A 27,368-nucleotide genomic window follows, 5' to 3' on the forward strand; every position below is an offset into this window, starting at 1 on the left:
CATTTTTTCCATCTCTCCAATCTTTTAACGGGCACCACCCCCTTTCTGATGTCTCCCTCTTTCTTGCTCTTCATTCTTTTCTCCTCCATTTTAGAGTGAAAAAATACAACTTTTTAAAGGAAAAGAGAGAATTGAGAATGTTTTCTAACACCAAAGAAATTAGGGATTATTATCAAAATGATCATTTATCTTTTGTACATGGAGGTCACAGTTATTCTTGTCTCTTAGATGTCAAATTGGATATCTTGGGGTGAGTTACGAAGTCTGCGAACATTTTTTTTAAACTGTGTCTATTCAATGACACTCTTACAACCACCTATTTTGAAATTTAAGGGACAAGAATGATTGTGACCTCCATGTACAAAAGATAAATGATCTCTTCGTAGACAATCCCAAGAAAATATAATTAGAAAAAAAGATAAACATTACAAAACTAGAGAGATAAGGATAAAGAGGGGCATTAAGAAAAAGAAAATAATTATGGAGATTATTTACGAAGAGACCATTTATCCTTTATACATGAAGGTTACAATCATTATTGCCCCTTAAATTTCAAAATGGGTGGTTGTACGAGTGTCATTGAGTAGATAAAAAGTTCAAAAAAAAATCTCTGACTGCGTGACTCATCCTAAGCCATCTACTTTGACATCTAATGAGTGGGAATGATTGTGACCACCATGTACAAAAGATAAATGGTCTCTTTGTAGACAATCTCATAATTGTACAAGGCATCTTTATACGATAAAAGTAAAGTACACTTATTAATAATGGCATCTCAAGTTGGGACACCGCTTAATTTGGGACGACTTTAAGGGAGTTTTATCTAAAGTTATTAGGATTGGACTAGCCACCAAACTGGTAAGGGTTTGGTCCTATTTAACTACTAGTTGAACCGGTTGGATCAAATTTAAAATAATAAAAATAAAAATATTATTGTAAAATTATAGATATATTAAAAAAGAGTGGTTTGCATAAGGTTGCCACACTAAACAATCAAATTAAAGTTCATGTCTATATTTTATTGTAACAAGTAATTTTGGTGTCCAAAATTCTTAGAGTGGTTTGAAAGCCTATTTTCATCTTTAATTATAAAATTTTAAACTTCAAAAATGGTTCAAATCAAGTAAATCTATAAACATATTAAAATCTTGAAAATGTACGGTCCAGATAATGTGTTGTAAGATACACTATTTTTGGAACCCGATATATCTCGATGTTGAGATGATACACTATTTTTGGGACCCAATGTATCGCAATGTTGAGATGATCAATTAGAGGGGCTTTCAACATTAAAACGACAATTTTTGATGGATTTTTGAGGTGTACTTTGATTCGACATTTTTAGGTTGGAACCCTATATATACTGTTTTCATCAAAAAAATTGCCAATATTTATTTGGTTGGTCGAACCAATCAAATGAAGTGGGTCGGTCTAGTGAAAACCAATCAAATATTGGATTTGTCCAGTTTTTCAACTAATACCGGTTTTTACTTTAAACTAAATTGGCCAAGACAACAATTAACGACCCGACCGACTAAACCAGCCAGGCTAATCTGGTCTTGATAACCATAGTCCTGTTGTTACGAGAAAACAAGACATCTAAGTAGTGCCTCACACCCACATGCTCCTCATGGTTTGCTTGTTTATAGGGGTGGCAATGGACTTGGACCCGACCCAGGACCTGAGGAGTAGCCCTATCCAAGTTTGGGTATGGGTCCAAAAGTTAGACCCTGTAGGTCGGGTCCGGGTTCAAATCTTGGACCCGAATACTATTTAGGTCTGGTCAGACACGGACCCGACCCAGAAACTGAGGAGTAGACCCTATCCAAGTCTGGGTATGGGTCCAAAAGTGAGACCCGATAGGTCAGATCCACGTTCAAATCTTGGACCCGAACACTATTTAGGTCCGACCAAATACAGACACAGACACAAACACCGATACCGACACTGACACAGACACGACGCAACCCGACCCGCTGCCAACCCTACATATTTACTATCTAGCCTTATTCCAAAAAGTCTCTTATCCACCGTCCCCACCCACCAAAGAACTTCAATAACAACTGCTGGTTATTTCTCGACAAATCAATGCACCGCAATAGTCGTTCCCAGTATTCAACCTATTCACCGAATGCAATAATAACACTGCAAGTAAAAAAAACAAAAGTGACAAAGTATAATTCTTTGTTGTGAATAACAAAGGGATGATAATTTAATAAAACTGAAGAGACTGGCCCATCTTAGATTCGGGGATAGTAATGCGCAAGTACTTTCCAACGGTTCAGATTGGATCTGGGCTTATTCAAGGGTTATAAATCAGTTTTATTTTTTATACATTAGATTCACATGAAAATTGGGGGATGCATGAATCTCTACTCGGCACACGCAATAAAAATAAAGGGCAAATAATTTAAATAAAAAATAATAAAAAAATCTTTAAACACATTCAAGGGTATTTTGATTATTTTTATTTAAATTATTTGGTTTTATTTTTATTTGTTGTGCTATGTAGGGATGCATGCATACTGCAAATTTCACGTGAATATAGTTTATAGAAAAGATAAAAACAACATTTATTTGTAATACTTGGATGGGCCCAAATCCAATTTGAACCATTGAAAAGGTATTCCGCACCTTTCAAGCGTCCACATGATATAGATGATATACTTGCCCCTTTAAATTTTTTTTTTTTTGATAGAAGTTCAAAGCTTTATTGATAAGGAACTAAAAAAAATTACAGAGTTAGAGACTAAAATCTCAAATACAGTGGTTCCACATTTGGCAAGAGAATCTGCCAAACCGTTGGCTTCATGAAAGACATGATCAAAGGAGCAAAGGAGAGGTTTAGTTAAGTCCAAAATTTCCAACAAAAGAGACCGGAGTTCCCAAGGTGGTTTTTGCTCCAACTTACACTACTTTATGACATTAAGAGAATCACCTTCCACCATAAAATGCATGCCAAAATTTCTAGCCGCGGACAATTTGAGCCCATGAAAAAGAGTCATCGTCTCTGCACAAGTAGCAATTTTAACACCCAAAGGTCCAGCATAAGAAAAAATCACTACTACAATCTAATCTCTCACCACACCTCCAAATCCCCCTTTAATTTTTAGTTTACACTTTGCATGCAACACATAGGATATTGGAAGAAAAAGATGAAAAAACCACCAAAAATCCCAGATATTGATGGGCAGCATCGTTGGACTGTATATCACAGAGAGTCAACGTTTTTCCAAAATGATTGTGAATAGTTTTTCTTTCTCTCTATCTTTTCCCATGACCATGAAACCCTGTTTTATAGAGTGATGCGAGGAGGTCATTCTCCAACTTTGGGCTTTCCTTTGTGGAAGTGGCCTTTAATATCAAAGAGATAGGGAAATTATCTACTATCCTTTGGAAAATAAGTTTTCTCTATCTAAAAATATTTTAATAATAAATAATAATTAATACATAATATTTTTAGAAAAACATTAATTAGATAAATAGCAAAAAAGTTATTTGGCACATATGAGGTCCCATGGCCACACATGCACCAACATAGGATATGTATGGAATTCGGATAAACATACTAGCCATATACCAATCATTCAATGGATGGTAGATATGAGTTGTTGTTCCATTTAAGGACATAATAAGCATGAGTAATGAGTCATCTCCATTTAAGGACATAATAAAACATGAGTCACGAATCATCTCGTTAGAAGAGGTTGCTTTGATGTCCAAATATCCTCAAATTGATCATCTGAACATCAAGATACATGGACATGAGAATAAAATGGATTTCTAGTTTTGGAAATAATGCATCTTGTAATACATTTTTGTTCTGTCAATTTTCAAGATTTGCAAGTGTTCATAGATCTACTCGATCTACATTAGTTTTGAAGCTTTAAATTTTATAATTAGAGATGAAAATATATTTTAGAATATTTTTAGTATTGAAACCACATTTCTTGATACTATTTGAATGTGCGCTTTACTTTGATTGTTTAGAACCTCGGTTCTACACAAACCGCACCCATACATAAATATATTTAAACATTATATTGAGGAAAAAGTTTATATAAAGTGTCAACCTTATATACTGTAGAAGTAAGGTGCACCTCAAAAACCATCACAGAATGTTGTTTCGTTGCAAGAAAATTCTCCAATTGATCATCTTGACCTCGATATGTATTGAAATGAAAGAATAAATGAATTTTAGGTCTTAGAAATAGTAAATCTTGTAACACACTATCTAGTCCCTTCATTTTTAAGATTTTCAAATGTTCATAGATTTGCTAAATCTACACTATCTTTAGAGCTTTCAATTTCATAATAGCGGTGAAAATTAGACTCTTAGGCCATGATGAGAGTCTCAGCACCGAAAATACATCTTGTAACGAGATTTTGACGTGCACCTTATCGTGATTGTTTAAGGTTGACACCTTATATAAACCTCACCCGAAAGGGCACACCTCCCTCAACATCCCACCAGAAGGAGTCATCTGATACCAGAAAACCTTTTGCTAGTTTGCAAATCCAATTTTGCCCCTGAATGCAAAATTTGAAGTTCAATAAATGGTGCAAATTCGATAGATTTGTGAAAATTTAAAATAAAGGTCTATAAAAAATATTATAAGAGTTCAAGGTCTGAAATAACGCTTGAAATCATGTTTTTTTTTTTTTTTTCATATTCATATTCACATTCATGACATCAATTGTGTTGGCAGAGGGCTGGGCTTGGTCCGAGCCCAACCTAAGGTCCGACTTGGCACGGACCACTCACTCTGGCTGTCGTCCTAACCAGGCTAAGCCTATATTTTTTAAGAGTGATTTATGTACCGACTCTAAAATTTTAGGTAAAATACAAAATGCCTCGTTTATAGGCAGAAATTACAAAGATGGTCGGTCAATTCACTTTTTTTAATTATTTCAAAATTACCTCACGGTCGACTAAAATTTTGATTTTTCTTTTTAGTTTTTTTTTAATATTTTCATTAGTAGGGTAGTGCCCCAAGCTTTAAAAAAAAACAAAAATAAGGGAAAATCAGAGCTGGCGAAGCCCGCCCTAAGCAAGTCCATTGGGCTGTGGTGGCAGGGCCATGGCCCAACCCTTGGGCCACATTTTGGCCAAGCCCTAGTTTTTTTAGGGCCAAGCTCTCCATAGCTAACCCTATTAACGGAGGTTCTGCCTTAATAAATACTTTTACGTCCACTTATGGGGTGTATTTTATTGTTCCCACTAAACATTTATTTCGTTGTCTCTCCTCACGAACTCACTAAACCTTTAGAATTCAACCAACCAATTAAAAGTCCCACCCATAAAGCTGCATCTCTCCTCATTCTAACCTAAAAGGTATGAGTTTATATATAGAGCCGAGGTTTTAAACAATCAAATTGGAGCCCACCACAAAATTTCATTATAAGAGATTGTTTTGATGCCCAAATATCTTCAAGTTGATCATCTCCACATCAAGATGCATGGACATGAGAAAAAAATGGATTTCGAGTTTTGGAAATAGTGCATCTTGTAACGCATTTTTGGACCGTCAATTTTTATGTTTTTTTCATAATATGCTCGATCTACACTATTTCTGAAAGCTTTAAATTTTATAATTAAAGATGAAAATATATTTTAAGGCTATTACAATGATTTTCAGTATTGAAACCACTTTTCTGGATACTATTTGATAGGGGGATCTAATTTGATTGTTTAGAGCCTCGCCTCTAGACAAACTGCACCCAACCTAAAAAGCAATAAGAATAATAAATATACACACAAGTATAAATAAATGGTCGGTAAATTTTTTATATGTCTTTCAATTTTTGTGAACCAAATAATCTTTTTTCTAACCCTATAAATATGGCAATGAACCTCAGTGGTCTTCACATCAAGCAAAATGAGGAGATCAGCTCTGCAAATATTTTGCCTTTTTCTTGTATTTATTGATTCATTTACAATTTATGCATTTGCTGCTCGGGTAATGTTTTGAAAGATATATATGTATTTTTTTCATTTATTTGAGACTGGGCAATGAGTTGTTTTTCATTATTTCTTTTTTTTGAGAGACGGGCATTTTCTTTTCAATTTATTCCTTATTACAAATTAGTAAGAGAAGAAAGAATGGGCTTTTATGCTTATGTTTCTCAGTCTTATTTTTCATGTTACTTTTCTTATTTTTCAGCACCACCACAGGCATTCTGGATTTTCTCAAGCAGGTACTGGCTTATCCAATCTTTCATGCTTCTTATCTGAGAGAGAGAGAGAGAGCGAGAGAGAGAGAGAGAGAGAGAGGTGATGTTAGGGTTAAGTTGGCCCACGACCCTGAGGGTTGATCCGATTTAGATTTGGATATGGACTCGTCAGGTGGACTTGGTGGGGTTGGATCTGGACACAGGTGGACCTGGTGGTTTAGGTCCGGGTTCGGATCCACTTGACCTGAACTTGAGTAGTTCTGGTCTAAACAGACCTAATTAAGTTGCAATAGGTCTGGGTCAGGATCAACCTGTGATATATATATATATATATATATATATATATACTAGGGTGAGCCTACTAGCTCAAAAAAAAAAAAAGCCCAACGGTTTAGATTGAATCTGGGCCAATCTAACGATAAGGGATGTCCGATAGTGTTTGAATTTTAATTTTTTTCTTTTATAAATCTAAATCACTTAAAATTTAGACGTGTGTTGATAAAAAATAGGTAAATATTCGAAAAATATTAAAAAAATATTTTATATGAAAATAAATGACCAAAATACCCCAGAAGTTTTTGGGGGTATTTTTGTCATTTTTTATTTTACAGATTATTGTTTTTATATTTGTATTTGGTACGGCTTGATGAGAATAATATTTATCTAAAATTTCAAGTGATTTGAAATTGTAGAAAAAAAATTAAAATTCAAACACTCTCAGCCATCAGATCGGTCCAGATTCAATCTGGGCTTACCCAATCGTTTTCCTCTATATATATATATATATATATATATATATATATATATATATATATATATATATATATATATATATATATATATATATATATATATATATATATATATATATATATATATATATATATATATATATATATATATATATATATATATAAAAGTAATGATCCTATGAGCCTTCTCACACTATGTGCAGGACCTAAAGGATCACCATTAAATTTGACACAAATTTCTAGAAATCTATATATAAGTAATGATCCTATGAGACCCTCCCACACTATGTGTAGGACCTCAAAAGATCACCATTAAATTTGATACAATTCTTTAAAATATATATATATATATATATATATATATTCCTACTTCGTTGTCGATTATCACCGTCTAATCAAATGGATAACGGTGATAGATGACGAGTTTACTTACAGAGTCGCTTTATATGGTTAGTTCTTATATATGATCATAAAAATAGGGCACATTGATCATATAGGTACTTGCTTGGCACAAGTATATTGACCCATTGATTAAAAAATCGTCGATTCAGATTAGAACTAAGTGGTGGACAAGTCTTAGATGGAAAATTTTAGGAATAGCTCGATTTTCCTAGTTTTTTAGTTTTTTATTTAAAATTTTACCATGTAGTCTAACTGAGGGTGGTCTGAGTCGGGCTAGGAGAACGAGAATCAGAACTATCCTGAGTCAAGGCTAATTCTCATTTTTTAAACATTCCGATAACCCATCTCATTTTAGTAAGAGGACCTTTTACCCCTCTAATTTTCATTGAGAATACAGATGATCATTTTTTGTACCAAAAGGTTACAATCAACCCTGATGGTTAGATGTGAAATTGGGCGATTAAAGGTGTTCCATTAATAGCGAACAATTTTTTTTGCTAAATTTTGTTAAAAAACCACACATCCCAAAAGCCCTTTTTTGGCATATGACTGATGTTGGTGGGACTTTTGTGTACTAAAAAAAAGGAGTCAATCTCATTAGACACAAGTCTCGTAGATAAAAAAAAAGAAGTTTATATAAGGGAAGCATCTATACGATATCTATGGGTGAAAATGAACAGTATTTTCACCTTTTTCCCATAGTCTCTTCACCATTCAAAAAAATCTGGTGGCGTGCATTTTTTGACCTCTACCGACCTAGCATGTCTGTGGCGGTATTGTTATGGATATACTAAGTCTGTGACGGACAAAAATTCACGCAGAACTGCAATGGACGGCGTATGTCTATTACAAGTCCGTTCAATAAACTGCCACATATATAGTAAGTCTGTAGCAGTGGCGAAACGCTGTAGCATTTTACCTATAGGTATTTTTTAGGTTTTTTTCTTATATAAAATGACAACCTTACTTGTAGAAGTGGTAATCTCCAGTACCTCATCTATTTAATTCGGCTTGTACTATCATAAAAGAGTATCTAATTTTGACATTGTCTTATATGTTAAATCTACATTGTCCAACTAAAACAGGCAATGTTGAAATCACAACCTTACTTTTATAAGTTGGCCACCTGATATACATTGCACCCTATACAAAATAAAGCCATCTTACCTAACGAAAGGAATTTGCTTGTAAATTCCTTCTTTTTGTTTTTTTCCAAAGAAAAAAGGGAACTTACAATTAGAAACATAGGTAATGAGACCATTTATCTTTAGTATACAGTGGTCACAATTAATCTTAGCTATTGGATGTAAAATTGGGCCGCTGCATTTATTATATCGACCAAACTCAAACTTCAAAAGAAATTTTATTGAATTTTGTGACACATCCAAGCTATCATATTTCACATCGGATGATTATAAATAATGGTGACTACCTTGTACTAAAGGTAAATGATCTCATTATATATAATCCCCTTACAATTAAAGTTTATGTATGGGGTGTGTATACAAGAAGACCAACCTTAAGTACAGGGAGTTTACAATTACTTACAGCCATCTAATATGAAATATGATAGCTTGGGTGTGTCATAAAGTTCGAGAAATTTTTTTTTGAACTTTAAGCTTGGTTAATGAAATAAATGCAATCACCTAATTTCACATCCAATGGTCAAGATTAATTGTGACTATCATGTATCAAAGGTAAATGGTCTCATTATATATTTTCTTTTATGTAAAAATAAAATATTCTGATTTATTTTTGTGAAATTTCTAGAGTGCCCTAGAGCATGCTCTTATAGATGTTCAGAGACTGCTTATCATAAGCCATGCATGCTTTATTGTCAAAAGTGCTGCTTCAAGTGCAAGTGTGTACCCCCTGGAACTTATGGCAACAAGCAACTCTGCCCTTGTTATGCTAATTGGAAGACCAAGAGAGGGGGACCCAAATGCCCTTGAATAACCTCTCTCTCTCTCTACTGTTCAATAATAATAATAATCTCTCTCTCTACTGTTTAATCATAATAATAATAATAATCTCTCTCTCATTCATGTTTATGGATATTGGAAAGCAATAAAGGACTATTCTCACTCTCTCCCTCTCATTGGGGTGCCCTTTCTCTCTCACTCTCTCTTTCTCTCTCCTAATGATGTCAAGCCTCTCTCTCTCCTCTTCATGTCAAGCTTCTCTCTCTCCTCTTCTTGATGTCAAGCCTCTTTCTCTTTCTCTCCTCTTGATGTCAAGCCTCTCTCTCTCTGATGTCAAAAAAAAGGGAGTCAAATGCTCGTTCACATTGGAAGGCCCATGAAGGCCTAAAGTCTCTCTCTCTTGGCTAAAATCTCTCTCTAAGTGTTAAATTATCTCTCTTATCTCTTTCTAAGTGTCAAATTATCTCTCTTCTCTCTCTCTAAGTGTCCAATTATCTCTCTCTTCTCTCTCTCTAAGTATCAAATTATCTCTCTCTTCTCTCTCTCTAAGTGTCAAATTATCTCTCTCTTTTCTCTCTCTAAGTGTCAAATTATCTCTCTCTTCTCTCTCTCTTTCTCATGTTTTGGCAATCAAGGGTGTACCCTTCAAGAAGAAAAGGAATGAGGAAAAAATAAATCAGTTATTTAATTGCCCAGTTAATGTTCATGTATGCTACTTTTGGAACTCTCTCTCCATGTACTTGACAAAATAACATCCTACTCTACATGTACTTGAGAAAAATAACATCATAAGAATAAACAGTCGTCTAATTCTTGGATGGTCAAATTTAAATATTTATGAAACTCAAAGACTTATCTTTTTTCTTTTTTGAAAATACTCATACGGTGATTCTAAAATAGATCTCAAAATTCAAGATAAAAAATCTCCTCCTAAGTGTCTCACCTACCATAGGGAGTTAGTATATAGTATGATCCAACGATACATGTTCATAACAGAAAACAATGGAGTACAAAATTAATAATGGAAAAGTATTTGGTAAGTCTGCTTGGTCTTCAATGAATTTAGGACCATCAACACGTTCTTTTTCTATTTTTTTTTTAGGATAAATTAGTGAGAGAGAAAGCCCTCTACCTGGCTTTCATTAATAAAAGATAAAAAAAATTACATCATATTAGTTTACAACCCTACAGCACGTTAATTGTGTCACTCCATAAAGTAAAAGAAAGTTAAGAAAATCTGGAGGCATGGAGCACCAAACGGCGGCCTCCGCAAAAACTGCAGCTTTTTTGGCACCATCAATACATTCCAATCATTGAAAAAAAAATTTGCCTCAGATTTATAAATTCAAATCTCTAAAAATATTACAGCCACAAATTTATGAATTTGGAGCTCTAAAAATAGTGCATATCTGATAACCTTTGAAGAATTAAATATCTGATAACCTTTGAAGAATTAAGATGAATAATAGAGAAAAAATATACATAATTTATTTTCAATCTCAAATTTTATTAATTTTCAAATTTATGATTATGGTGGTCTACAAATTGTGGATCCAAAATCCATCGCCAAAAGGGTTACAATTGTATATTAATTTTGGTACAAAAAGGTTACACTCTCATTATTGTCAGATGCGAAGGTGGTTGGTATGCTTGACTTCTTTGCCCAAAGTGCAGGAAAATTTTTACCTGACTTTGAGTGCAATTCAAAGACATCCTCAACTCTAAGATTTCACATCCGACAATAAGGTGATACCTTTATGTATCAAAGATGAATGCTCTTATTGTATAATTTCCCTCTATAATATAATAACAATTATTTTATTAAGGGTGGCAATGGACTTGGACCCGGACCCGAACCAGGACCTGAAGGGTAGACCTGATCTGGGTCCGAGTATAGGTTTAAAAATTAGACCCAACAGGCTTGTTTTAGGTCTAAATCTTGGACCCGAATACTATTCGGATCTAGGTCTGTATCTGGTAATATTGTTTGGGTCTCAAAATATTTAAATATAGTTAAATACATAGATATTTTAATTTTTAGTTTGGGTCCAATCAGGTAGAAGACCCATACTATATTTTTGGGTCGGAGTCCAAGCCCTGGTCCAGCCTTGAACCTGACCCATTGCCACCCCTATATTTTATCACTTACAGCTCGTATAGAAGAGATTTTCTAGGTAGAAAGGGCCATAGCTTGATGCTAGGAATATGATCACTTCTAAGTTCACTTATTCTCATAGATTATTTTATTACCAGCATACCCTTTGGTGAACCTCAACCAGATTTAAGTTTGGTTAATAAATCTTATTTTTATAGTCTAAGGGAATTGTATAATATGATACCATTTATTTTTGGTATAAAGATTTCACAATTATTTTTAGCCATTGAATGTGAAATCTTATAGATGAAAATATGTCACAACATTCAATAAATTTTATTTTAGACTTTCTGCCTGAACAATGATACGTCATCAATCACTTGATTTTAAATCTAATGGTCAACAATGATTGTGACCTCCTTGTATAAAAAATAAACAGTATCATTGTATACATTTCCTAGTATAAGTTTGATGCTTTACATAAAGTTGCAAACTTTTTTCATTCTTGAAAGTGTGCTTCTACGTTAAATAATCAAAGTAAGGCACACATTCAAACTCTATTGAAAGATGCAGTTCTGACGTTGGAATCTTACAATGACTTGAAAAATCTACTTTTATTCTTATTTATGAAATTTAACGCTTGAAAATGGTACCGAGTAAATCTATAAACTCGTGAAAATCTTGAAAACGACAATCTACAAATTGTGTTAGGAGATACATTATTTTTAAGATTTGAAATCTTTCTTTTTCTTTTCTTCATAACCACATAACTTGCAGTCGAGATGATCAATTAAAGGGCATTCTAGCTTCAAAACAACCTTTTCTCAGGGGTTTTTGAAGTGGGCATTCTTCTACAGTATAAGTTTGATACTTTTTATTGGGAATGGGGTTGGGGCGTCGGGGGGATAATGCCTCAACAAAACATCCCACACTCTATTCTTACCATTAACATATTACCGAAAAAAAAAGTACACCTTATGCAAAAATTTTCTTTGTTTTTAAATCCCAAGGTTCATAACGTTCTCTGAAGTACTTGGTATTTAGGAAATGGTTTAATAAAGCTACAGCCCTATCAAAACCTTTAAATCGATCACTTAGCTTTAACTTTATGGCTGTGAAAAAAAACAAAAAAAATTCAAGCTCTAAAACTATAGTATATTGTAATAAACTATCTTTACAAGCTCTTTAGGTAATTTGAGAAATTTCCTTTCAAACAATATAATAAACTAAAATTTACCAACTTGTAATAAGGAAAACGATTACCCCGCTAAAAAAATCATAATAAAAACTATTAAAAAAGGGTGTGATTTATATAAAGTATCAACATTAAACAATCAAATTAAGATTGAGTAGATTTATAAACGCTTGAAAATCTTGAAAAATAAATAATTCAGATAATGTATTACAAGATGCATTATTTTTTAGATTTAAAATCATATTTTCACATCTAAGTATCTCGAGGTCCAGATGATCAATTAGAGTATTTCCTAACACAAGAACAACCTTTTCCATATGGTATTTGAGATGTGTCTTACTCTCTATAATATAGGGTAGGTACTTTGCATAAAATTTTTCCTTTCAAAAAAGAAAAGGGAAAATATTAACAAAAAAAGTAAAATTAGATCAACCCATGCAACATAGTGGTACGGAGCTCATTTTCTCAATCATTTGGTTGGTGGTTCGAATCCATAGTTTTATCACGAATAAATTAATTGATTATTTATTTATTTTAAGAAAAGTTGACCAAAATTACTTAATTTTTTATCCATTTCATAATTGAAAATGGGAGCATTTATTCATATCATGGGAACCTCCTATTTTTATTGTGTTCCACTTAAAAAGAAGTACAGGGGCCTATTCATTGAAAAGCCAGGGCACATGGAATGATGGGTGCCCTACTTTACAATCTTGTAATAACTTTTTCTTCACTTTTACCCACTTTTATGAGCTTATGTTTTTCTAATTTGTTTTACCCATTTAAATAATTTCTTTTTCCTTTATTCCTTGACTTTATGATAGTTCATTTTTGCTTCTGGATAGAGAAATGACAAAAAGGATAAGATATTTAATATGGATAACATATATGAAAGGCTTCCAAAAATTTTTGGCTTTATTCATTATTAACACTTTTATTACGTATTTTAAACAAATATTTATAGCTTAAAAGTAGGGAATGCTGCTCCAGTGTCCGGAAACCCTTGCCATGGCCTACAAATCTTGTTGCTGAATCTCAAAAAATAGTGTAGATCTGACATATTTGTTTGCAGTTAGAGATAGATAGTTTAAAATACTTGTTACACGATGGAAAAATTTTAATACCTACATTTTTATTTTTATTTTATGTTCATGATTGTACAAGGATGTGAGTTGATCAACTCAATTTCATTTATTATGAGATATGAGGTGCGGCTTTATAAAGCCTAGACCCTAGACTTTCCCTTGATATTTTGCATTAGTAGCAGTGTTTCAAAGCTTAGATCGGTGGGGTGGATTGTTCATTTATAAATAGGGGTCGATTCGTTGGATCGGCGATCTGGATTGGGTATGCATTGCTCTATATAGGTGCTTCCAAAAAAAATACAAATAGGTGTTTATGGAATGGGGATTTAAGGGGACCTAAAAAGACATCAGACAAACTCAAAAAAAAGGAAAAGAAAAAATAAAAGGGGAGGTTTTAGGAAGGAATTGGGCAGGGAACATACTATCCCAAAACCCATTCCCGACAAATTCTTATCAAGATCGGTGATCCAAATTGAAAATTTCTAGGTTTTAAAACACTGATTAGTATATTGGATTTGAAAGGATTGTACTACGTAACACTTTGCAGTGTGCACCGTGGTGTAGATATGATACATGAAATCCTAGCCATCCATTTCTATGAGAATCTCTCTCTCTCTCACTGTTAGCAACTGATTTATATTTTTGTCAATCTCTTTTGGGACCCATGTATAGAAAATGTCGTTGAACATTGGTTGTTCTACACTACGGGATCGTATTCTATAATACTATTTTTGGCATCACTCTCTCTTGTTTTTTTGGGTGAGTCAGTGCGGAGAGGGCCCCTATCCTTGGTAGGAATTGAGCCTAAGACGTAGCGTTGCAAATCGTCAAGCACTAACCAATTAAGCCCAGGCTCTTTTCCTACTTTTGGCCTCACTCATAAGTGTCAGATGTAAAATCTAGGGAAATTATAGCTAATATACCTTAATTTAACAAAATTGGAAAAAAAAAACCCAAACTTCCCAAAACCTCGCCCACACCTTTTTTCTCAATTTTCACGATTTTTTGGACGAAAATGACATTTACTGTAATCTTTTTTTTACTGTAATGAGCATTACGCTACTCTTAGTACCGTGATGCTCTTAAACTTCTTTACGGTCAGACCGTAATGGTTTAAAGTTCGTTGGAATTCCTGTGGATTTTGGACCATTACGGTCCTTTATGACCATAATGGTCTTAAGGAGCATTACGGTACTAAGAGTACCATAATGAGCATTACGATACTCTTAGTATCGTAATGCTCTTAAATTTTTTCACGGTCATAAAAATACCATAATGGTCCAAACTTCTTCTTCCTCAGTGAATGTCTGGGTAGAAGATATGATTTCTTGGAACATAGGCTTATTTGTTTTAAATAAGTATGTAACTGAACGATAAATTTCTTCACCTATCCAATTTCTAATGGATCAAGATATCCATTCGCTCCTGTATAAATAGTAATTATTTGTTCTTCCACCGCGAGAGGGGCTGCTTGGGATTGTTTGAGCAACTCACGTCATCGTTGACCTCTTACCAATTGATTTTAAGTAGCTTAAACGAGATTAGAAGCGAATTGTGCAAAGGCTTCTAACTCTGCAAATTGAGCCAATTCCAATTTTGAAAGAAGTTTAAGAGCATTACGGTACTAAGAGTACCATGATACTCATTACAGTACTCTTAGTACTATAATGCACTTAAACTTCATTACAGTCATAAAAAGACCATAATGCTTTGGACCATTATGGTCTTTTTATGACCGTAATGATCTTAAGGAGCATTACGGTACTAAGAGTACCGTAACGAGTATTACGGCACTTAAAGTACCGTAATTCTATCATGCCATTACGGTAGAAAGACTACCGTAAATGGCATTTTGGTCAAAAAAATCACGAAAATTGGGAAAAAAGATGTGGGTGAGTTTTTGAGAAGTTTGGGGTTTTTTTTTCCAATTTTGTTAAATTTTAAGTATATTAGCGATAATTTCCCTAAAATCTAACTATTTTGGGTGTTTCACAAAATTCAAAAAAAATAATTTTTAACTTTGAGCCTGATATAACACACAATCTGATTTCATATCCAATGATCAGATTTGTAATCTCAATACTTTTCTTTATAATATTCATTTTAGGAACATGTTTATATAAGGATGAGGCTGCAAATAATCAAATAAAGGCACACCTCAAGAATTTACTAGAAGAGGTTGTTTCGAAGCCCAAAAATCCTCAAATCGATTATCTCAATCTCAAGATGTAGCAACATAAGGAAAAATGGATGTCAAGTCTTGGAGATAGTGCATCCTATAATGTATTTATGAAATATCAATTTTCAAGATCATCAAGTGTTCATAGATCTGCTTGATCTACACTATGTTTGAAGCTTTAAATTTTATAATTAAGGATGAAAATAAGTTTTCAAGCCATTCTAGTATTGAAATAACATCTTTCAACATTGTTTTAAGGTGTCCCTCTCTTTGATTGTTTAGGGCCTCAGCCTTAAAAAAACTGCACCTACTTTTTATTAACATTGCTTTTCCTTATAGTGGTTCATTATAAAGAAGAAAATATAATATATCTCCCTTAATTCTTAATAGTATAAAGGAGAACCTTACGATGTTCACTAGAGAAAATAGATGAAGAGTCACAAGAACCAACCATAAAAGCACCAAAAAGAAAAGAACCAACATGAAAAATACTATTGCAATTTCTCAAGCCAAAATTATACAAATCCAATTGGTGGAAAAAAAAAAAAGGTTAGAGAGAAAAAGTGAGTCAGGATGTTTGAATAAAGAGAAACAAAACATATCCATATAAACTTTTTATCCATTTCTAGGACTATGTATCTAGTCATGCCCTTTCACTTTGTAGTTTCAAAGTGATTTCCTTGGATCTGTGTAGAGAGAGAAAAGATGAGGGATTGTTTTTTTTTCAATAAACAAATCTAGAGAGAGAAAGGATGATGGATCTTAAAAGATCCTTTCTATTTGAAACTTTTTGGATACCTATAAAATCATCACTAGTATTTTCAGTAAAAATGTAAATTTCTTAACATCCAGATCTGATCATCTTTTGTTCAACTAGAAACTGTTATTTTTTGGTGGGTGTGGTTTGTATAAAGCCAAGGCCCTAAACAATCAAACAATCAAAATAGGGTGCATCTTCAAATGGTGCCGAAATATGTCGTTTCAATATCAGTAATTTTGTATGATGGCTTAAAATTTTATTTTCATCTCTAATTATGAAATTAAAGTTTAAAAATAATGTAGATCAAGTAGATCTATGAACACTTGAAAAACTTTAAAATTGATAGTCTAGATAATACATTACAAGATGCATAATTATCAATACTGAAATCTATTTTTTCTCATGTCCATACATCTTGAGGTTAAGATGATTGAATTGAGGATTTTTCAGCATTGAAATAACCTTTTATAATGAATTTTTGTGGTGTGCCTTAATTTGATTGTATAGGGCCTCATATAAACTTTTTCCCTCTTTTGTATTCGGGAGATACATATTATATAGCAATTTGTTAGGTTTTTTGCTAAGTTGAGGAGGTTATGTACCCAAATTTTAGATCTTAAAAATGTTTGTAACTAGGTAGTAAACATACATTATGTTCCCAAGGGAGCACAAAATCTTTTAGTTTAAAACTCATATAAGGTGGTGAATAGACTTTGCTATTTAATTGGTTTAATCAGGCTACTCTTTTGTAGAGTACCTTGCTAAATTTTAATTGGACACTCAATATTCTTATCTGTTGATATAAATTTTCTTAAGCAAGGCATTTTTTGGGATTAGTAAAGGTAGATTAAATATTTTGTGAAGGAGACAATGATATGTTATTATTTATTAAAAATAATAAATTTATCATCTTTGTGATAGCATATTCGTGTTGATAGCATCATCGTATATGGGTGATGTCATTCCCTACAATAGTTGATAAATACTTATCATCATAAAAATTTTAATTTAATGTTGATCAATTACCTAAAAGTAGAATTTATTTATAGTATAAAGTATCATAAATGCTAAGTAATCCTTTTTTTTTTTTTTTTGAATGTTAACAATTACTTTCATTAATATAAAGAGTAGGACTCAAGATTACAATAGAAGGAAGGGATGAAGAAATAAAAAAACTAAGCTCTCATTCCCTAAAATGATTTATACTAAACCAACAAAACACTTACAACTCAACACAAGGACCCAAAATCACTAGCAACCTCAGTAACCCAACTAATCCAAATGAAGCTGCTTCCACAGGCGACGGTCTCCTAGACATCTCAACCAAACCAAACCATATATCAAAACCATCGATAAAGAACAACCTATATATCAATAACCTCGCAAGCCAACCAAACCACAAATCAAAACCCTCAATAAAGACCAATCCATATATCAATATCCTCGCAAGCCGGGGTTGGAAGAAAGTGCCAACTTGCACAGGATAGCGGTGCCCATGAGGAGATCGACCAAAACATGGCAATGTCACTGTGGGGATTTGGGCACAACCAGCGGCCGAAATCGTGGCTAAAAAGGGGTAAGAAAGAGGTGGATGAGAAGAAAAGCCGAATAGAAAGGAGCCTACGGATTAGCTACGAGAGAACTGAAAGAAAAACTAAAGTGCAACGAAAGAGGAGACCAAACTCAGAAAACTCTCCAAATCATAGTAATTTACCACATTACACAGGGTTCACCAAGGTCAACAATTGACCATCCCCTATATACGGCATTAGCCTCGGGCAAGATACAATAGACCTCGATGTCCTCCAAGCCCTGAAGGGCCAACAAAGTCTAGCAACAAGGTGGCTGACACAAAGTTATCCCTATTTTAGACGTTAACCCAAGCATGGAGAGTTCAGAGTTGGAGAAGATGGTGAAGGCCGAAAGCAAAAGAATAGGTCTCAGACGAAAGCGAAGGGTGGGCAAGAATGGGCAGAGACATAAGATGAAGGGCGAAAGTGGTGGAAATAGGGGATGAAAGAGCGCACAAAGGGAGGGGAGTGAGGGAGGAGAGGGGGAAAAATCCCCCTTCCTCCCCAATCTAGGGACCTCTCTCTCTAGGAAAAAAATTAGGAGACCGACTAAAAAAATTGGTGTATGAAACTAAAATAAATAAATAAATAAAAATAAAAAGAGAACATCAACCAAAACATACCTAAGAGCTGAAGGAGGAGAGGCTGAGGGAGAGGAGAAATGAAAATAAGAGAGAGGGAAGAGGGGAAGCAAGCAAGGGGAGAGACTCATTAGTCAAAAGTTGGTTGCAGGTGGCTGGATCGGCAGAAAAAAGGTTGGATGTGCCCTTAAAGAAGCTGCATCTAGCTTGCTAGTAGATAGATCTAGCCAGAAATAGGTTTGATCTTTGGTTGGAGCTTGGGGGTGGCAAAGTTTCAAAATGGTGGTGATTGAGGAAGCGGTAGCTTGGTAATGGCAAAATTCATAATCAGGAGTACAATTAAATTTTTTGACCATCATTAGAGGTTTTTGGCATTGGAAGTACACCTTCCTACGGGTTTGGAAATGCAATTTACTTCTTCTTATTGTCCGTAATTCAATGGGGATTACAAGCCCCTACCCATTTTTGAATTAGTTAGAGGTTTTTGAAGTTGGCAATGAGAATAAAAACCACAACTTGCAACTGAGGTATGGGGTGTGTTACCGCCACGATATCAACCCCTTTCCCAAGTGCATTTTACATAAACCACATTTCTCAAAATAGTTTTGCGTATATATATTTCATTTGGCAGATCTCAAATGCTTGCAATTTGTTTCTTTTCATGAGATCAAATAGTTCATTTGCTCCCTAGGATAAAACTCTATCTAGAGCAATTTGAGGCACCTCATTTTTAGGGATGTAACCTCCTCACCAACTTTAAAAAAGGGAAAAAAAATTGAACACACAGTCAACCGAAATGTTTAAGAATTCAAATTTTAATTTTTTTAAATACTTATTTTTTAATATATTTTGTAAAATTGTGTCTTTTTTTTAAGGAAAATTCTTTCATGCAGCAAGAACCACATTACTATATTTGCAGTCCCCGATGTATAAGGCATCAATCTTAAAGAAGAATGTAAATAGACGGTCCATCTAAAAACAATTGAAACTAACAATTCAAATGCTTTTCTAAAAAAACTATTATTTCTAATTTTCAAAATGTATTTATTTTTTCACATTCATGATCTCCATTTTAGTTTTTACATATCCTTAAAAAATTAAATCCAAAAATCCATCTCAAAAATAGATTTTTAAGAGGTGACTCATTTCTACGTGGATTCATAGAAACCGTGTCATTTCTTTAAAAAGCAATACTCATCTAGTAGTTTCAAAGCAGATCCCAATATTTATCTCAAAAAATAATTGTACAAAGTGCACTGATTTTTCTTAGGAAAAAGTTTATATAAGGATGCGACCGTATAATGTGGAACTACGGATGCACTTCAAAATCCATTGGAAAAGGTAGTTTTAATATTTAAAAACCCTTTGACTGATCATCTCCACATCGAGATGTATGATCTTGAAAAATTAAAAGATTTTAAGTCTCAGAAATACTGCATTTTACAACATATTATCTACACCATCCATTTTCAAGATTTTCATTTGTGTAAAGATCTACTTGATTTTAACCATTTTTAAAATTTAAGATTTTATAATTAGATATAAAAATAAATTTTAAGATAATTCTAATAACACTTTACATCAAAAATTATGTACCATGATAAATTTCGAAAGTCACCTTACCGCTAAAGCTACGGATGCATCCGTACGCCAACTGCACCCTTTTTCTTAACGTGTCCATGGACTATGCTACCTATATTGGTTATTGTGTTCCATCTCTCCTTGCACATTCAGTTATAAGAATACTTTCCACCTAAGGCTGACAATTTTACCGGATACTCTCTGGATCTAAGTATGGTCCAAGATTTGAATCCGTCGGGTTGGATCTGGATCCAAATTTAGATTTGAACAGTAATTCAATTTGAAACTAGATATAGGTGGATTTGATTCGGATCCAACCCAATTATTAAAATATTATATGCTATTTTATATATGATGAGGATGATATACATATATATTATATAGCATTTTTATATATATTATTTTATGAATACAAAATAAGTATGTAAAATAATTTTTTATATCCGAACCTGATCTGACTCAACCTCAGCTCTATTTCCACCTTGCACCATAGAGAGGGAGAGAGGGGGGAAGGGGGGGGGGAGGGGACCCTAGTACTAAAGTTCAAAGAGAGAGAAAGGAACTCAGTGAAGAAATGAAAAATTAGAGGACTATAGTTGAGGTAAATTGATCTTCAAGGACAGGGTTAGCCTCTTAAAGAGCGCATAGAGTTCTGGGTTGAGGTTTTGCAGGGAAGATTGTTGGGTAGATTGGGTTTTGAAGTGGAAGATTGTTGAGGTTTTTGTCGATATTTAAAGGTATCTCTTATAATCCAAAATTGTGATCTTCATTGAGATAGTGGACTTCTACTTATCTAACCAACGTTATGCCCGTAACCCTACAAGGTGGATTACATATCTCAAAATCGAGATGATCAAAGTTGAGTGATTTTCAACATCAAAACAACTTCTTCTTCCGATAAAAGAAAAAAAAAAAAAAGATGTGAGAGCATATATAGAAATGATACGGCCTCGGTAAAGCTAGTCAGTCTGTTTCTTGGCTGTGCTGAACCCCAGTTAAGGAACGAAGATGAGGACTAAAGTTGAGATACTTGTAGAGAGAGAGACTCAATAAAGGGAGTGAAAATAAAAAAATTAAACTTAGGACCTTTGGTTTAGGGGTTGGGGTGGGGATATATATAGAGAGAGAGAGCTAGTCAAAGAATGAAAAGAATAGATGTTGGATATGATAATATCAAAAAATCACCAATATAAGAAAATTTCATATTATATAGAATTAGGATTGATATTGATGAGTTTTCTAATAGAAATAAAAATTCAAAATGATTAAGATTCTGGGATATATCTCTTGATTCTTAAAATATATGTAACATATATAGAAAGCTTTCTACATAGTGTGGACTCTTAATTTTATATATAAGAGATAAAAGACGAGATAATAGGTGTGCCCTATTTAGGTCATCATATGAGAAATGTAGCTTTCCTTAAAAAAGAGAGACAGGGCTTCCTCTGTATTAGAGGTCGGACCTTCCTTTCAGAGAGAAGATTGCTTTCTATAGAGAGAAACAACATGGATGTGCCTCTTATAGATTGAGAGGCTAACACGATAGATGTACCTCTTATAGATTGAGAGGCTAGTTTTTTTGTAGAGAAGCAGTTTTCATTAAGATTTTAGGTGGTTTTCCTTTTTAGTGAGAGAAGCTCGGTTGCTTTCAAGGATTTCTTCCTGGACAACAATTTATCTGGAGATGAATCTCTTCCTAAAGCGGATCTCAAAGGATTTACTCAATTGGGTTTTATCTAGGGTTAGAGAAATAATTTTACGTCCCAAAATTTTTTTATATGACTTTCATTGGTATAATAGATGTAACTTTCATTGGTATAGTGGATTTCAGTTTGTCATGTACGTAAATGTAGCCTTCTTAGGTTAAACCATGTAAATCGTTATGTTCTTGTTGTGAGTGTTTCATAATTTATTTTTCGTATTATGGTTCGTGTTCTCTTTTATTTTGTTTCTAGCTGAATAAGTAAATGATCTTAATGAAATCTAACTTTTGAGATTGGTGTTTTCACATTTAAAAAGACAATTAAATCCTAGAAAAAGAAAACCCTAGTCGAGAAATGAGAGTGACAACCCTAGCCAAGATTGAAGGATAAGATGACTAAAGTGGAGGCATTGGCTATAAGAGAGAGAAGAGAGAGACCTAGTCAAGGAACAAGGAATAAGAGGACTAGAGTTGAGGTACTTAGAGAGAGAGAGACCTCAGCTTAGGGTTAAACTTGAGGTACTTGTAGAGGGAGAGAGACAAGGGAGTAGTGTAGAGAGAGAAAGAGGGAGAGAGACAAGGGAGTAGTGTAGAGAGAGAAAGAGGGAGAGAGAGAGAGTAGGCAGGCCAGGCTGTACATGTGTCGGTACTTAGAGAGAGAGAGACGTCAGCTGAGGAATAAACATGAGGTACTTGTAGAGAGAGACAAGGGAGTAGTGTAGAGAGAGAGACATGGGAGTAGAGGAGAGAGAGAGACCTCAGCTGAGGAATAAACTTGACGTGCTTGTAGAGAGAGAGACAAGGGAGTAGTGTAGAGAGAGAAATAGGGAGAGAGAGAGACCTCAGCTGAGGAATAAACTTGAGGTACTTGTAAAGAGAGAGAGACAAGGGAGTAGTGTAGAGAGAGAAAGAGGGAGAGAGAGAGACCTCAGCTGAGGAATAAACTTGAGGTACTTGTAGAGAGAGAGACAAGGGAGTAGTGTAGAGAGAGAAAGAGGGAGAGAGAGAGACCTCAGCTGAGGAATAACCTTGAGGTACTTGTAGAGAGAGAGACAAGGGAGTAGTGTAGAGAGAGAAAGAGGGAGAGAGAGAGAGTAGGCAGGCCATGTGTACGTGTGTGGGAGATCCTATTGATTGGTACATGACCTGACCTCCCACCATTACCAAACAAACACACGTGGGACAACAGATTACGTTCACCATAAAACTTCTACTTGGCTCCAGACAAAAATTGCATGCTCCCGCGGGAGCATAAAGTCTAGTCACTGCCTAAAACCATATCGAAGATCCTAGATTTCAAGATTGTGTGCATATAGAATGTTCCCGCGAGAGAATATTGTACAAAAACTCCCTCGGGTAAAATTGCTATTTCGGGAGAATTTTTTTATTCAAACTTCGAATATTTTCTTTCAAACTTTTGGGATCCAGATAAGTATCAATAGATGATTGTTTTAAGGACCCGGTTTCTATGCGGCCAAGCTCGCATATGTAGAAATGCGTTCTTAATAAATCTATTTTTTTTTATATGGATTTTATGATTTAATTTTTAAGGACACGTCGATCATAATTATGAATAAATAAATAAATTTTAAAAACTAAAAATAATACTTTTAGTAAAAAAAACATTCGGACCGTTAGTTTCTATTGTTTTTAGATGGAACACCTACTTGCATATATATTTAAGATAGATTTTCCAGCCTGGATGAAATAATTTTCCTCGTTTTAAAGGAAAAAAAAAAAAAGATTTTCAGCTCTTGAACATCTAGATCTTTTCATCTAAAAAATGGCTTTTTTTTTTTTTTTTTTTTTCTTTTTTTTTTTGAGGTTGGTCATTGGGTTCTAGAGATTACATCCCAAAATTTGAGATCTAAAACATATTCCTAAGATGAGTTTTGACCAAGGGAGATAGTATACTCGTAGGAAACATTTTGGCTTCAATGATATAACCTCCTCAATGCAACACAATGTAGCCACTAGCAAAATCGAAATGCCAAAAAAAAAAAAACCTAAACTATATGCTGCTTCAGATTTGCTTGTTCAATATTTTAGGCACTCAAATATAAATGTTTAAAAACTCAAAAATTATCCTTTTATTTTTAAAATATTCATATGGCGATTCTAGAGTCTATCCCACTCAGTAGCTCTTTACACATGTAAGCATGCAGTCCATTCCCTACCTCAGGTGAAATCGTGACTAAGAATAACTTAAGGACCTCACAGTAGTTTGGGATGCAACCTGCTCAAATAAAATAAAAAAAAAAAAAAAACCAAAAAAAAAAATTCCCGTTTCACATTAGCATGCCTAATTTTTCGGCTAAGTGTTTATGAAATTTTATTCTATTTTATTTATTTTAAAAATGCTCATCTAGTAATTTAAAACTCCATCTCAAAATTTCAAGTGAAAAAAAAGAAAAAAATCTCTTTTACCAAAGGAAGTGAGTTTAAAATATACTCCCGGGGGTGCACGGACAGTCAAGTCAAAGTATAGGACAAAGGTGCCAACCCCCTTATTATTATGGCATTATGAATTCATGATTGAGATTTGAGGTCTACCAAACTGACCTTATGCCCCCCATGTAGAAAGAGACTCCCCAAGCTAACAAAAGGGCGCTAAGAATTCTTACATGTTTAGGGATTCACAACCAAGCCCATGCGTGTTGTACGAATGTGCACGTATGAATTTTGTACAGAATATGCAATAGTGGAGTACGTGCGTTTGAAGATATTTTTTTTGTAAAAACTATAATTTATAATCACCTATAGTTGTCAAATATTAAATCTTACGACATAGAATTGTCACAAAGATTTAGAAATTTTCTTTTGAATTTTAAACTAGATCAATTACGTGCTTATGATCAATCAATTTCAAAGATAATGGTCAAGAGTGATTGTGATATTCTTATACTAAAAATAAATGATTTTAACCTTACTTGTAAAAGTAAAGTTGCATGAGTGCATATTGTTTAATTTATTTAGATAGAGTAGATCTAATATTATTTTAAACGACGTATAGCTTTTTGATATCATCTTGAAAGATCTGTCAAAGTTATACCGTTCAACTAAAATAGACAGTATTGAACATTATAACCTTATTTCTATAAGTAAGGTTGTCACATTACATAAACTGCATCCATTGAATTATAGTCTTGAGCTCTTCTATTTCTATTCTAATTGGTACACATAATAAACCACAAAAACTTCTTCAAGAGAAGAGAAAATAGACTCTTGCAAACTTCTCCTAAACCAATAGTACTATGATCATCTCCCAAACAAGTTAACATAGTCACTATATTTGCATCTAAAGGTCGTCATCTCAATGTTTTATAAATGGGAAACCCTTGGTCTAAAACGTTTGAGGACCTTAAACTCTCTCTTAACATGTCCTCAAGCTCGAGTAAAGGAGATGGGTTATGCTAAATAAGCATCAAAGGTAAAACATTACCAAAACTTTCCTATCAACAATTGTCAAATTTTCCACGGTTGGCTACCAACGAAATGACAATGACTCGGAGTGAGCCAAAAACAATACAATAGAGTAACGCCATCTATTTTTTATCAGGTGGTAATTAATGTGTATATTGTTCTCAACCTACTTCCAGCTATTTAATTTTATGGTTTGAAGTGAGCAAATATTCATTTTAACAATAATGTGGCAACCCCACATTAATTATTATTATTAAATAATAACTACTATGTAACATTGTTATTGACTCACTCTTAATTGTTACATCAAACTTAGGTACGAAGACTTGTAAAACGGTTATGCAACCACGAGACAAAAAAAACCACGATTGGATTGAATAACGACAAAATATATTGTGATTTATGTGATGACAGAAAAACTACAATCATATTGTCATCACCATCCAATCAACAGATGGGGGGGTGATGGAGAAAGACTAGCCCCACCATGACCGGTTAATTTGACTCTCTCCATCACGGCCCATGGAAGACGATCAGCAGTCTGTCATCACATGCACCATACTATGCTCTCCTCATACTAGAACCTAAAGTTGTGACCGTTATTTTGGGGAGAGCAGCCGTTATTTTTATATATAACGGCCGTTACTATGGGGCGGAGCTTGACCGACATGACACATGCGTTGTGTTGGTAGATGGGTGGCCATAAGCAATTTGTGGCGGTGTCCCAAATACAACCACCAATTCCTTCATTTCATAATTCATACGAAATGTTACTGAAATGTTCCGAAATTTTGAAAGTTTCGGTGCCTACCAAAATTTCGGGGTTATGGAGAGGGCTCTCTCCCCCTCCCCAAAGTTTGTAGGGTCTTGGATAGAACACACACACACTCTCTCTCTCCCATCAATATTTATTGATATTGTGCCATGATTATTAGCTTTGAGTTATTCTATGCTTTCATGTTAGCATTTGTCCCATGGAAAAGGTTTATATAAGGTTTGACATCTTAAATTATAGAATTAAGTAGCACATCAAAAATCCATTAGAAAATGATATTTTGATGTTGAGAAATCATCTAATTGATTATCTTGACATCAAAAACTATAGATATGAAAAAAAATAAAATAAAATTTAAGTCCCAAAAATGGTACATCTTACAATATATTATTTAAACCGTCTATTTTCATGTATTTATAGATCTGTTTGATTTGAACTATGTTTGAGGTTTAAAATTTTATAATTCAAGATGAAAATATATTTTCAGACTATCTTAAAAAAATTTGACACCAAAATTGCATCTTATGACAAAGTTTGGTGGTACACCATACTTGGATTGTTTAAGATTGCAATCATATAGAAACCTTACTTTTTTTATATTTACTCCTTTGGATAAAATCCAATCTAAGTATTTTTTTTCGGATTCCAAATTTTGTAAATTTGAACTCTTTTGTTTAATTCCAGAACGGCACTCTGCATGTTCTTGAAAATAATAATGTCTCAAGATTGAAGATTTTCCGATTTTTGGACAGTGTGATCTAGGTGCTAAAGAAGTCAAAATCTAGTTATTTTATTTGTATTTTGAAAAGGTAGATTCCAAAATTTCATATTGAAAAATTCCTTGCCGGACCAATACTGTAGCATATGCTCCCACGGGACTATCGTGGGCAGAAATCTATAACAAGACCAATTATCTTCGTAGAAAAAGTCACAATCACCAACTTTTATACAGAGAAATGGCACACTTAATTGTGACCTTCTTGTAAAGTAATACTAAAATATGCAATCCTTTAAGTTAGGTGTAGTGTCTGGATAAGTACCTATTATAGTATATCCACCCTTCCCAAAATCCACATCTAAAATTTTGCATGACTATCTTCTAGGCCACAATGACCATGAACCTGAAGGGGAAAAAAATGAAATATGATCCTCAAAATTGACCTATTTT

At 33.8% G+C, this 27,368-nt stretch overlaps 1 long non-coding RNA gene across 1 annotated transcript; it reads left to right on the forward strand.

The window, feature by feature from the left end:
• The first annotated feature begins 5,844 nt into the window (after positions 1-5,844).
• LOC105421896 (uncharacterized) lies at positions 5,845-9,415 on the forward strand. Its single transcript, XR_016058032.1, has 3 exons — positions 5,845-5,960; positions 6,165-6,198; positions 9,099-9,415. It is a non-coding gene; the product is annotated as an uncharacterized LOC105421896 (long non-coding RNA).
• Positions 9,416-27,368: the final 17,953 nt, after the last annotated feature.

This window comes from Amborella trichopoda, chromosome 1 (assembly GCF_054954075.1).
Source record: "Amborella trichopoda isolate Santa Cruz 75 chromosome 1, AtrichopodaSantaCruz75HAP2 v2.0, whole genome shotgun sequence".
NCBI classification, from domain to species: Eukaryota; Viridiplantae; Streptophyta; class Magnoliopsida; order Amborellales; family Amborellaceae; genus Amborella; species Amborella trichopoda.